Below are 13,584 nucleotides of genomic sequence, written 5' to 3'. Positions count from 1 at the left end.
AAGCCCTCTTGAAGTTGGGAGACAACATTAACTTGTCGGAAGCCTATACGTGTGCTTGAAAAATAAAATACATAAAGGTATATGCTGAGGCAAGAGGGGTATCTTTTCATGTGTTGTCATTATATAAATGGACACCACGAGCTTGAAAGAAGACAGAAATCTTTCATATTTGTCACAAGGCCCATCTGACCTCATCAACTGCCTCAACTTCATATACTTCATTGGCAAATAGTACCAGCTCTACTCGTACTCGATATGCACAGCTCCGTTTCACTTGTGATGTGAGCCTCAACATTTGCGATAGGTAGAGGTTGAGCGGTGGGGAAACACAGATATCTCAGTGACACAGAGGTTCTGCTGTTTGGGATGTACCCAGGGAGAATGGGGTGGCATTGACTAATTGCAAAGCAGAAGGCTTGGGATCATGGGTCAGGATGGCAAATGGCAACAATGAGGAGAGGCTGCAATCAATTCACTTACGTGGCTGGATGAGCACTCCTACTTCTACTGACCCACAGGCAGTGCTTTAAGAGGCACTCAGTTTCTGCACCCAGCAATTTCTGTCACCATTTAGCTGCTGGGTTTCCTGAGCCCTGAGAAAACTGGCTGGCAATTGTTAAATTTGCATTCAGCTCCCAACTGCACTATGGGAGCCTGATTTAAATATTTATAAAGGAGTGTGCCACCTCTCTGAGGAAGGACAGAGGTACACCATATGACCTACTGCTACAGTAACTATGATTGCAAATATGTATGCAGTGATTGGGGTCATATTTTTAATGACCTATAAAAATAAAATGCAATAGGCCAACATAGAAGCTGATAAGGTGCAACTTATTTTAGTGTTAGTACAGTGATGATTTCATACCTCAGAGTATGGCACTCCCTTCAACAGCAAGGAGCCAAACTGAACTTGTTTGAACCATAGAATAGAATCATTACAGTGCAGACGGAGGCCATTTGGCCCATTGAGTCTGCACCGACAACAATCCCACCCAGGCCCTATCCCCGTAACCCCACATATTTACCCTGCTAACCCCTCTAACCTATGCACCCCAGGACACTATGGGGCAACTTAGCATAGCCAATTATCCTAAACCACATATGTCTGGTAGTATTTGAACTGAAGAGAGAGATTACAAAGAATGGCAGCAGATCATAGAATTCCAAAAGTGCTGAAGGCCATTTGGCCCGCCAAGCCTGGACCAACACCATCCTACCCGGCCCTGTCCTCGCGACCTCACATATTTATCCAGCTAATCCCCCTGACACTAAGGGGCAATTTAGCATGGCTTTTTATTAATAGGGGTAGCAATTCTACATCATGTTTGCATATTTCCAAAATTAACTGCTGAGAAATCCTCACAGATACAAATTCTGTTTGTCTCAAATTCTATATGGCTACATTTGAAAAGCATATTTGCTAAAGCACAGGAATTCCCAACACTCAGAAGTTCAACCAGATAAAACTATGCAGCTCATCAGTATAGAGAACAAATAAATTCCCTGTTACCTGTCCAGCTTCAGTCCTGGTAGTACCTTACAGAATATTTCACATTGAGCAGGAAGAATTGCAGTCCACAATTACTGGTCTATCTCTCTGGATTTCCCACAAAATAAAAGGTAAGCAAATTTGGATAGAAAAACTTTAAAGCAGAGTGAAAGATTTGATTAATTCCCCTTCTTTCCTCCATACACATCATCTCAAATTAACACCCTCACCCTCCCTGACCCCTTCACCCCCTCTCACAAACCGTCACCCTCCTTGACCTCTTCACCCCTCCCTACACAACCTCACCATCCCTGACCCCTTCATCCTGATACACACCTTCACCCTCACTTACGCCTTCATTCCCATACACACCCTCACCACCACACACACACCCACCCCTCCACCACACCAATCTAAGTGTTTACATTGTGTCCTCGAACAATATTTTGCAATTCCTTGAATTACCTATTGAACTGTAAAATAAAAAAGGACATTAGCAGAATTGCAAAAATTCAAAGTCCCAACTCTGACTCTGGCTGACTCGGGTACACTTCAGATTGCATATTCTCCTGATGAATTCAAAAACTGGAAACACTCTTCCCACCTTCAGATCACAGTTCCTGACCTCAGTCATCAGATGGAAATCAGGATTGCCATCCAGGGACACCTTAATGAAAATTATGGGGGTCTGAATTGGTCATTTTTAAAATGGTGCTGGCAACTTTAAACAACAGACAGCTGGGCTCACAAGTTTTCCTGTGCCAATGAAAACATGCTGCACCTGGAATGGTGGCAGAACTCCCGGATCTGGGACACAGCACAGGCTTGGTGGGCCAAATGATCTGTTCCTGTACTGTTCTGTTCTTTAATAAAGAGATGGTCGACAAGAGAAAGTATGTGAAACCATCTTCAGTAAAAAGGACGGGTAGAAAGACTGTTTGAAAGAGGGAGCTAGTGAGAAATGGAGAAAAGGAAATGAATTAGTGCCAGTTACAAAAGGGAAAACACATGGAAATTGATACTGTTTATAACATAGCTACTATACTACATATTTCTGAAAACATTACACAGTTTAAATCACAATGTAATTGTAAGAAAGTTATAGTTACATTCTGTTATTATTGAAACCAAATTATACTGAAGTTTAAATTGCTAAAAGCATAATCAGAGGCAGTTAGTTTTTAATTTTATTCCGCAGCATCTAAAACAATATGTTAATTGTAATTGTGTTATACAAACATTCATTTTAAGGTTCAATTAATCTTGCAGACAATTGAAAGGCTTTCATTTATGCTTACTGTAGTACAAGCAGAGCTAACAATTGACTGTGTTAGTGAAGGAAATTTGAATTCAGACAAGGGAATACGTTTCAGAGTAAATGCATTTGGATACAAGCTAATAACGTTAAGTCTGATAGTTGTTGGATATGTAATTATTTGAAAAAGATAACAAATTGAATTTACAACATGTTTAGTGAATTAAAAAGGGTGACAGAGCTGTGAATGTAGAAATGATCTTGAATTCTATTTTGATTTCAGTGGAAAGGAAATTTAATCTGGTCTATAGAAAACAGCATTTCTGATATCATCTGTTTTTTCCCCCGCCAAAGTTGTAAGTTCCTGACAAAATGCTTTTGGCATTTCATTATGGCTTTAGTAACCTGCACACATACCCTCAAGCATTTATATATTTGCTTATCATAGTCACTCCATTCTCACTCTCCATTATCCTCTGGGTTTGGGCTACTGTAATGTCCTAACTATGTTTGAGGTTACGGGTTTTAAACAAAAAGGCACAGCTTGCACATGTAGGATCTAAATAAAAACAACACAGTTTACTGAGGAGCTGTTGCCTATACAAAATAGAAAATGAAACTAAATAGGAGCCAGTGAAACACTCCTATAGTATCTCCATCAAATTATGTGATTCTTAAAGCAATCATACAAGCACTTAAATATGTAACAACTATCTTGCCTTTTTTTTACAAATATGCATCATCACAAATTTCACTACATGAACATATACCTGCCACCTGTGAGTCCGTTTAGAACATACAAAATAACAGCAGGAGCAGGACAAATAGGGGAATTGGATATATGTTGGCACGTTGTCAGTCACACTTCCTTTGAAGAAAGTTGATGAGGCTTGTACAGAGTGTGGAATCTCTCAAATTCAATAAAAAGCAACAGCACAACATGCTCTGGAAGTTATCAACCTAGCAGAGACATTGAATCTGACATACATGCATCTTTCTTAGATCCAGCAAACTCCACAACTCTGTTTGTAGTGCCAAGAGTAGTAAGTGGGCTGCATCATTTTTACACAGATCTGGTAGTCAAAATGCCTCCATCTATGCCATAATGTGTTGGTGTATCTATAGATTTTACATGGGGATGGTGTAAAAGTCAGGTATGAACCTGGCTTGGCTTTCCCAGTTTGGCCTGCAGGCATTTAATAGCCATCCTTCCACCCAATCTGTGGAGATTGGTCCAACCTCTTGAGAACTGCTAACCAATCAGATGGCTGTCAACTCGCATGTCGCAACAGCACCACCAAAAACTATGGCCATTGCTAGGATTGTAACAGTCCACAAGAAAGTTATTTGGCAATACAGCCAGGATGAAAGATCTGTCCATGTCTCTATGAGTTGTAAATTATTCAAGATTGCTCATGATGCAAAGTTAGGTGGGAAAATAAACTTATGAGGAGATTAAAGGGACTGTAATGGGGTCAAGATTGTTTGGAGAAGTGTATTTGTTCAATGTGACAATAGGCTTACCATAGTCATGTGACCTCTGATATAACCTTTTCTGTATAAAGGCTTGAGAGTAGAGGCCATTTCATACACCACTTGGAACATGGACACTTGATACCCATCATTTTGAGAGGTGCCTATTGCCATTTTATGCTCAATTGAGCGTTGTTTGGCAGCAGTTGGGATTTCTGTCTGTTTTTGTAAAGCTTGGCCAATCAGGTTGGCCAATAGTTCTCCAGCCTCCTCCCAGCATAGTGCTGCAGGGTCTAGAAAAGGTATGGCAGTGCTGTGATTGAGCCTAAGTCCCAGGACCACACTTCTGGTAAGTACCAGAAGTCCCAGGGAGCGAAGGATAGAGGATGCCCTTGGGGGTCAGGAGTGGGGGAGGAGATTTCATTGTCAGGTGGTTGTGTTGTCAGATGGTGGGCTGGGGAAGGGGGAAGGCAAGGCCGGAACTCCAAGTTCCCTGAGGGAAGGTTGCTCCAAATCTAAAGGGGCTTTGTGATTGATACTCCACCTTCCTGCCTAGGATCGAGGGTGAAGACTTTTTCTGTTTGGCACCTTGATGCAACTGGCGGACACGAGCTTAAATTTGAGGCTGGAACAGAACAACACTTAAGTGTCCATTAAGTGTCTAGCCTTGATGTCAGGAATGTGTAGCTGAAATTAAATGGATTTTGATAGCTGTAAGGGAACCAAAAGCTGTATGAAGCAGCAGAGAAGAATTAAAACTTCAGTCTGCAATTTTGTATGGGACTTTGGTCACTAAGTCAGTATAACCAGGATTATAACACAGAGAGGTACTATTTTGCTACAATGTCTGTGTTAGTTGAACAGTGACCCAACCTAATCACATTTTCTATTTTGTGGTCCTTAGCTCTGTAGATAACAATACTTCAAGTATCTACTCAGATATTCTTTTTAAATGCGATGATACTTTCTGCGTTTACCATTCTTTTAGATAGTGAATTCCAGATCCCAGTAATCTTTTTGGTGAAATAAATTCTCAACTTTCCTTTTATCCTTGCTTTTAATCTTTTCCCCCAGGTTATTGACACCTCCGCTATTTTCCTTCCTGTTGTTATGAACAGGATGAAGAGTCATCCTGATATGAAATGGTAGCTCTATTCTTTCTCCACAGATGCTGTTAGACCCGTTGAGATTTTCCAGCATTTTCTGCTTTTGTTCCTTTCTATGTTGCTAGATTTCGTCTTGTATGACTAAACTCCAGTAATTAATTAACTAATTGAATATCTAAAAACACTGAAGGCATGTTACTCTGCAATCTTTAGTGGCTAAATCATGGATTTCTTACAGGACAAGATAACGGTCAGATACACCAGAATTCTGACAATTTACAAATGCATTATAAATTCTAGCAGATACATGAAGCAAATCTGAAACTAAAGTTACACATTTTATTCACTCCCTTTTTGAATAGAGGTGTTATACCTGGCTACTATCCAATAAAGTGCTGATAAAATGAGGCCCATAAAATTATTTTCATGGGTTCCTGGCACTGCGGAAGTGTACAAACAGATGCAATTGCTTACCATTTGTACCTGAGCTTTCGATGATTGGCCAAGTGCCTGAGTTGTTAACTAAATGAAGCCCACTATACTAAAGCGCCATGTTGCAGATCCAGAACACAAAGAGAAATACTATTGCCAGAAGATTCTTCACTGCCTTCTGGCCTGAAGATCTGGGCCATTGTGCTATTTCAATTTCCTAGTGCTATTTCAATTTCCTAATGCTATTTCAGGTACTTAATTTTGTTTGAGCCGATCGTCTCTGAGGATTTGTCAATGCTATCAGCTGTTCCACTGTGCAAAATGGGAGTTCCACAATTTTGCAATATTGTGGGTAAACTAACAGAAACATTTAGTAACTCAATATATTACATGGGCTGTATTTTACAGTGGGGAGAACTGCTCAAGGTCCAAAAGGAGAGTTAGCTGGAAGTCTACATGACCACAACAAGATTGTCCTGCACCGATAACATGCTGGGCATGGACTAAAGTTTTTTGATTTGATTTAGTATTGTTGTTTATATTGGTATATAGTGAAAAATATTATTTCTTGAGCGCTATGCAGATAAAGCATACCATACTTATAGAAGGAAAGGAGAGATTGACAATGTAGTGTTACAGTCATAGCTAGGGTGTAGAGAAAGATCAACTTAATACGAGGTAGGTCCATTCAAAAATCTGATGGCAGGAGGGAAGAAGTTGTTTTTGAGTCGGTTGGTACGTGGCCTCAGACTTCTGTATATTTTTCCAGATGGAACAAGATGGAAGAAAGTATGTTTGGAGTGTGTTAGGTCCTTGATTTTGCTGGTTGCTTTTCCGAGGCAGTGGGAAATGTAGGCAGAGTCAATGGATGGGAGGCTAGTTTGCATGATGACTGAGCTTCATTCACGACCCTTTTTAGTTTCTTGCGGTCTTGGACAAAGCAGGAGATATACCAAGCTGTGATACAACCAGAAAGAATGCTTTCTATGGTGCATCTGTAAAAGTTGGTGAGAGTCGTAACCAATGTGCCAAATTTCTTTTGCCTCCTGAGGAAGTAGAGGCGTTGGTGGGCTTTTTTTAACTATAACATCGGCATGGAGGGACCAGGACAGGTTGTTGGTGATCTGGACACCTAGAAAACTGAAGCTTTCGACCATTTTCACTTCATCTCCATTGATGTAGCCAAGGACATCTCCTCCACTACACTTCCTGAAGTTAATGGCTATTTTCTTCATTTTGTTGATCTGAAGAGAAAGATCATTGTCGTCACACCAACTCAGCAGATTCTCTTTCTCTTTCCTGTATTACGCCTCATCATTGTTTAAGATCCAACCCACTAAGGTGGTGTTATCAGCAAACTTGAAAATTGAATTAGAGGGGAATTTGGCCACACAGTCATAGGCATGTAAGGAGTATAGTAAGGGGCTGTGTGTGATACTGGTGTTGAGGATGATCATGGAGGAGGTGATGTTGCCTATCCTTACTGATTGTGGTCTGCAGGTTAGGAAGTCTGTGATCCAGTTGCAGAGGGACTAGCCGAGCCCCAGGAGTTTGGAAATGAGTTTTGTAGGAATAATGGTGTTGAAAGCTGAGCTGTAGTCAATAAATAGGATTCTAACATAGTTATCTTTGCTATCTAGATGTTTTAGGGTTGATTGTAGGGCCAGGGAGGTGGCGTTAGCTGTGGACCTAATTGACAGTGAGACTTCTGCTCCTCAGGAAGAAAGTCCCACCCTCAGAATCTGCCAGCCAATCCGCCAGCTCCAGCAGTTCTGGCAACATCAGAGGTCATTGGTGGCTACTGTTGGGACTGCAAGGAGGAGGACAAAGAAACTCATGGCTGCTCTAGAAGGGTAAGTCCTGGGAATTTAGGGCAGGGATGGATTCCATAGCCCATGGAGGGAAGAGAGGGGAGAATGAAGGTGCTTGGTTTTGGAGGACAGATGGCATGGAAGGAAAGGAATATGACATCTTAGTCAAATGCCCTCAATGTACACCAGAAACCCTCCAAATGAGATGCCCCCTTCTGTCTTTTCTCAGGTGGGCCATAAAAAATGGCCTGCCTATTTCTTTCCACGCACGGTAGCTGCATTATGGCCTGGGCAACATCAATGGATTTGATAATAGCTGGAATTCTGTCAGATCAGGGGTGGGCAGGAAGGTGGTGGCCTAAACCACCCAAAGTATTTTACATGTCCACCCATCTCAACAAAAACACACCTAGTGAGCGTACGTAAAATCCAGCCTGATGTGCTTAGGTAATGAATAACAACTTGTAGATTGTTGTCCCATATCCACTTTATATTGTATCGTAGAATTGTGGCAAACACCATGCAGGACAAGTCTGTGCTGCGCCCACTAAACACAAAAAGATCTATTTATGTATGCTAGTGAATAAAAGGCAGAAATAAAACAAACAATTTTTAACTGTAGAGGAAACATAATTCTGCAGTTAACTCATGGCACGCCAAAAGTGCCTCATTGCTGCCAAAAAGGGCATATATAATTCTCACCCCCATTAGTGCTGTGCCCTTAGAGGCTCTTTAAGTGATTTCCTCATTTACATTGCAGCACTGTCATCGAAGTTGGACTGCAATTGGCAACAATACTTGTGTAAATTTTACTACAAACAATGCTGTGTGGTTATTGTGACCAGCTGAATTTTATATTCTAAGTGTTGGGCAAATGGTTCAATTTTCTCCAATTAATTTATACATAAATGACATCCAGTTGGGTGAAAGGAGTTCTTTCCAGGGCTCTTTTTTTACATAAAGTTGTTGCTTGTAAATTGTGCCACTGCCTGTTTAATAAATGAGATACTATGAGAAATAAATAAATATTTCATCTCTATTATATTAGCATCCAGTCAAAAGTAAACCTCAAGCAGAAATTCAAGTTAAATTTTAGCTGTGTTTACTGCACTTTGTAATTCATCCAGGGATGGCACAGTGGTTAGCACTGCTGCCACAGCGCCAGGAACCCGGGTTCAATTCATGGCTTGGTTACTGTCCGCGTGGGGTTTGCACATTCTCCCCGCAGGTTTCCTCTGGGTGCCCCGGTTTCCTGCCATGTTCTGAAAGACATGCTGGTTAGGTGCATTGACCCGAACAGGTGCCGGAGTGTGGAGACTAAGGGAATTTCACAGTAACTTAATTGCGGTATTAATGTAAACCTTACTTGTGACTAATAAATAAACTTTAAACTTCATTGCATTCTGCAACCTAATTACAATTTGATTTCACCAGTAAAGAACCAGGCGAAAACAGTCACTAGACAAGCAAAATCATTTATATGTGCATACATCTGAGTTCAGCACTGAATATTACAATTATTTTGCAATATCTTTTTAGAATGGTTAAGTATGGGTAAATTTAGGACATACTTTTTTTGGGAGTCGAGGTGGAAATTTATACTTGTTAAGATTAAGAATATGAGTTTTGAGATGTTAAATATTTTCTCAGTTCTTTTATTATGCCAGTATTGAGCACTCCAAGATTAGGTGACTTGACAACATTGTGTCAGCCAGTGACTTGTAGGGTGGGTAGGATTTGTGATTTTCGTTGACATCATCACGGAAATCATGACTGAAATTATAACAGAGCCTCCTGAGTATAGCAAGATTTTTTTTCAGCATATTGAATTGCAGGTAATAATATAATACAAATTGATGATTTCTCCAAGAAAATGCAAAGAGTGAATGATATAAAATATAACAAAATATAAATTGATTATTTTGTCAAAAAGAATCAGTGGAGGATAGTTACGTACAAATTAGATGCATAAAATCATCCCTAGTTATGGGTAGCTGTACAGTCTTCAAGCATGGTTTTAAGGATAAATATCCAATCATCTCCATTCTGGTCAGGATGTGCAATAGGATCAAATGCAGCCTCAATATTAATAAATAAATCTATAATAAAAAGCTAGTATCAGTAATAGTGGCTATGTCATATTGTGGAGATGGTGGTGTAGTGTCACTGAATTGGTAATCCAGAGACCTATGCTCTGGGGACCCGGGTTTGAATCCCACCACAGCAGATAGTGCAATTTGAATTCAATAAAACAGCTGGAATTAACAGTCTAATGATGACTATGACACCATTGTTGTCAACACCCATCTGGTTTACTAATACCTTTTAGGGAAGGAAATCTGCCATCCATATTGTTTTATTAAGAGAAAGAAAAAAAATTGAAACTCTGAATGCTTCGCTCCACAGAAATCTTTCATAAAAGGCGAAAGCTTTATACGATCTGAAGAGAAACCAGAACATCAGACGGCACAGTGGTTAGCACTGCTGCGTCACAGTGCCAGGGACCCAAGTTCAACTCCTGGCTTGGGTCACTGTCTGTGTGGAGTTTGCACATTCTCCCTATATCTGCATGGGTTTCCTCCCACAGTCCAAAGACGTGCAGGTTAGATGATTGACCATGCTAAATTCTCCAGCAGTGTATCTGTACAGGCACTGGAGTGTAGTGACAAGAGGATTTTCACCGTAACTTAACTGCAGTGTAAATATAAGCCTATTTGTGACTAATAAACAAACTTTTGACTTGATTATTTATCTACTAAGATTTATCTGATTTAACTAAGATTTATGGGGTTCACTTATTTGCAATAATACTCCCCTCCCCAGTTGTAAATCACCTCAGGTCCTCGTGACTAAAACATATGGCAAGAAAAAATACTTTTAAAGATTAATTCAGAAAGCTTATTAATGATTAAAAAATTAGCAAGTCAGAAAGATGAAAAGCAGAGTGTCAATTAACAGCAATTAGTAGCAACAACAGGAAGAAATAAAAGCTTAATTGAAACAATTAAACAGGCTTCTCAACACCTTTCTCAAACCAAGTCGTGAAGTGTCATCGAAAACAGTTCTCAGCAAATCACTCCCTTCCTGCTTTTCTTCTCTGCCTCTATTTCTCCTAAGTATCTTTCTCTTCCCTCTTTCCCTTTACATATTCCATCACATCTCTATTTTTCTCTGTTCCTTTGCTTTTGCCTACCATTACCCAAAATAGCTGCTAGAAATCCCTTACTTTTACCTTACAAACTGAAAGTCCACCTTAGCCAATTGTTGAAAAAATGGCCAATTGATCTATAACTTATCAATAATGAAATAATTAGTCCATTGGGTTTTTAGCTAATTATGCACTTGTCTCAGTTTTAAGACAATGCTTCTCAAACTATACCTTGTATCTTGCAGTAGACTGGAGTGTCAAGCAATAATTAGTCAACATAGCTGTCTGTCATTTGGAGTTGCGGTCCCTTAGACAAGGGCCTATTCAGTTCTCTTAGTCAAAGTTCAGATTCATGTTATCTCTTTTCTACTGTGGCCTAAGAAGAACACAATAATCTTATTCTCATTGCACTTTCAAAATCTATATTAATAAACAAGTGTTAAAAATGTCATAGAATAGGATCATGGAATCCCTACAGTGCAGACAAAAGTCATTCAGCCCGCTGACTCTGCACTAACTCTCTGACAGAGCACCCAGGCCCGATCCCTGTATACTTATCCCACTAATCCCACTAACCTACACATCTTAGGAAACTAAAGGGCAGTTTAGCATGGCCAGTCCACCTAACCTGTACGTCTTTGGACTGTGGGTGAAAATCGGAGCATCCAGAAGAAAATCATGCAGACATAGAGAGAATGTGCAGACTCCAGGCAGACAGTCACCCAAAGTCCATCGCCTTTTTCTTCATTTGGTTGGGACTGCTTGTAGTCTCAGCAGTGGCTAGTTCTCTCTTCTGGTGCTGTTGTGACTACAGATTTTCTAGCCAATCTGATTGGCAGAAACACTCTCAAGTGGTACTTGCTCCGAACTTCTGCCAAATTCCCACAACTAAAGCAGCCTCATCATTATGTTGCTGCAGGACAGCAAGGTGGAGACTGACTTTTAGTTTTAGTAATCAGTCACCTGTAAAATCCTGAGGGGGCTTGACAGTGTCTATGCTGAGATGGTGTTTCGCCTTGTGGGTAAAATTAGAAATACAGGGAATAGTTTCAGAATAAGCATTCATCTATTTAAGAGAAAATAACGAAGAATTTATTCGCTCAAAGTGTCTTGAATCTTTGGTATTCTCTACTTCAAGGGACAGTAGAGGCTGAAACATTGAATATATTTCATGTTGAGGGTGACAGACTCTTGAACTGCAGGAGAGTCAAAAATGATGGGGAAAAGCAAGTACATGGAGTTGAGACCAAGAACACAGTCATGATGGACTGAATGGACTCTGTCATTACCTTTCTTGTGATTTCTATGATCAGGTCAGCTGTGATTACATTGAATAAAGGAGCAGGCTCCAAGGGCCTTAGGCCTGTTCTTGTTCCAACTTCTTATATTCTCATGTTATAATACACTTAATATCAGTGCATCATAATAGCAATGTGTAGCTGCTTCCTTACGTATCTTGTACAGTGGAGTAGGACATATAAGAGGATCTGACATAGGCAGTGAATCCAAGCTTTAACCTATGGAATTTAATAATTCTTTGACATTAGCCTATAGTTGCCCTTTTGAAGAGGCCAGATTCTATTTTATAAAAATATTTAGCAGCTATCAAATAGATTCACAAGCAGCAAACATCCCGTCATTTTTATTTCATTAGCACAGCTAATAATTGCCAATGGAATAGGTTACAAGTGAAGCAATTCATTATAAATGAGCTGGCAAGTTGACTGGAACTGAATTGACAAGACAAATCCATATTCTGCAAGGTATCATTAAGCAAATTACAGTATAAGTATTGTTTAAAAATGCTTTGTTTTAAAATGGAGAAACACAGTAAAACCAAAGGCAAGAAGGTGGGAAATGGCTTCCTTCCTCTGAGCAATAAGGCTTTGAATCGCATCAAAATAGAAAGCATCAGGCTGCCATTTTACAAAATTGGACTGCTTAACAAATGAGATATGGGTTTTATGCCTGCACAGTACAATGAGAAGATGAACAATTAATCATATCTCAAGGATATGGAAGTAACTTTATATATAATCTGAATGCATTATTAATAGAGCAGCTTGATGTTACTTAATAAACTTAGTGGCATAGTAATAATATCACTTCTGGTAATCCAGAGGCCTTAGCTAATGTTCCGGGGATATAGTTTCAAATTCTGCCAAGGAAGCTGGTGGAATTTAATTTAAATTCATAAATCTGGACTTGGAAGCTTTTCTTAATAATGAAACTACCATTGATCTTTGTAAAAACCCATCTGGTTCATTATAGGGAAATAAATCTATGTCCTTACTTCTTTTGCCTACATGTAACTCCAGGCCCACACTAATGCTGTTGACTTGTAACTGCTCACTGAAATAGCTTAGTAAACCACACAGTTTAAGGGCACTTAGTGATGGGCAACAAATGCAGGTCTTGCCAGTGACATCCACATCACTTGAAAGAGTGAAGAGAAACACAGTTACTTGGAACAGTGTTGTTGATAACACTAAAATTTAGTTGCAAAAGCACATGAAAGGAATGCTTTAGGGACAAGATAGTCAAACATTCCTGTTCCATGTCATTCGAAAGTAAGGGAAGAATTTTATTGCCGTCTTTCATCACTTTTGGATTCACATTTTCTTTTACTGCAAGAAGTTCAAAGATTTGAAGGGAGGCTTGATAGATTTTATTATTTAATTCCCATCAGAGACAGCTCTTGAGACTGGGGAGCTGGTGACACACATTTTGTGTATACAGCAACAGCTTTAAATCCTGACAAGAAAATGATTGTTCATACAACATTGGCATGTGGTCTTCGGATTGCAGATTGGATCCTTCCAATTGGGAAATGAAGCTGTCATTCAGAGGCTAAAATTCAATAAATC

General features: G+C 39.7%; 1 protein-coding gene and 1 pseudogene across 2 annotated transcripts in view; one reads left to right on the top strand and one right to left on the bottom strand.

Moving 5' to 3' along the window:
* The window catches only part of LOC145356548 (contactin-associated protein-like 2), a 1,680,587-nt gene that overhangs the window by 1,269,127 nt on the left and 397,876 nt on the right, over nucleotides 1–13,584 (top strand). The window lies entirely within an intron of this gene.
* Nucleotides 9,921–10,029, bottom strand: LOC145362063 (U5 spliceosomal RNA; annotated as a pseudogene).

Source organism: Carcharhinus amblyrhynchos, chromosome 2, assembly GCF_965287045.1.
Source record: "Carcharhinus amblyrhynchos chromosome 2, sCarAmb.v2.hapA, whole genome shotgun sequence".
Classification (NCBI taxonomy): Eukaryota; Metazoa; Chordata; class Chondrichthyes; order Carcharhiniformes; family Carcharhinidae; genus Carcharhinus; species Carcharhinus amblyrhynchos.
This window is presented reverse-complemented; position numbering and strand designations above follow the sequence as displayed.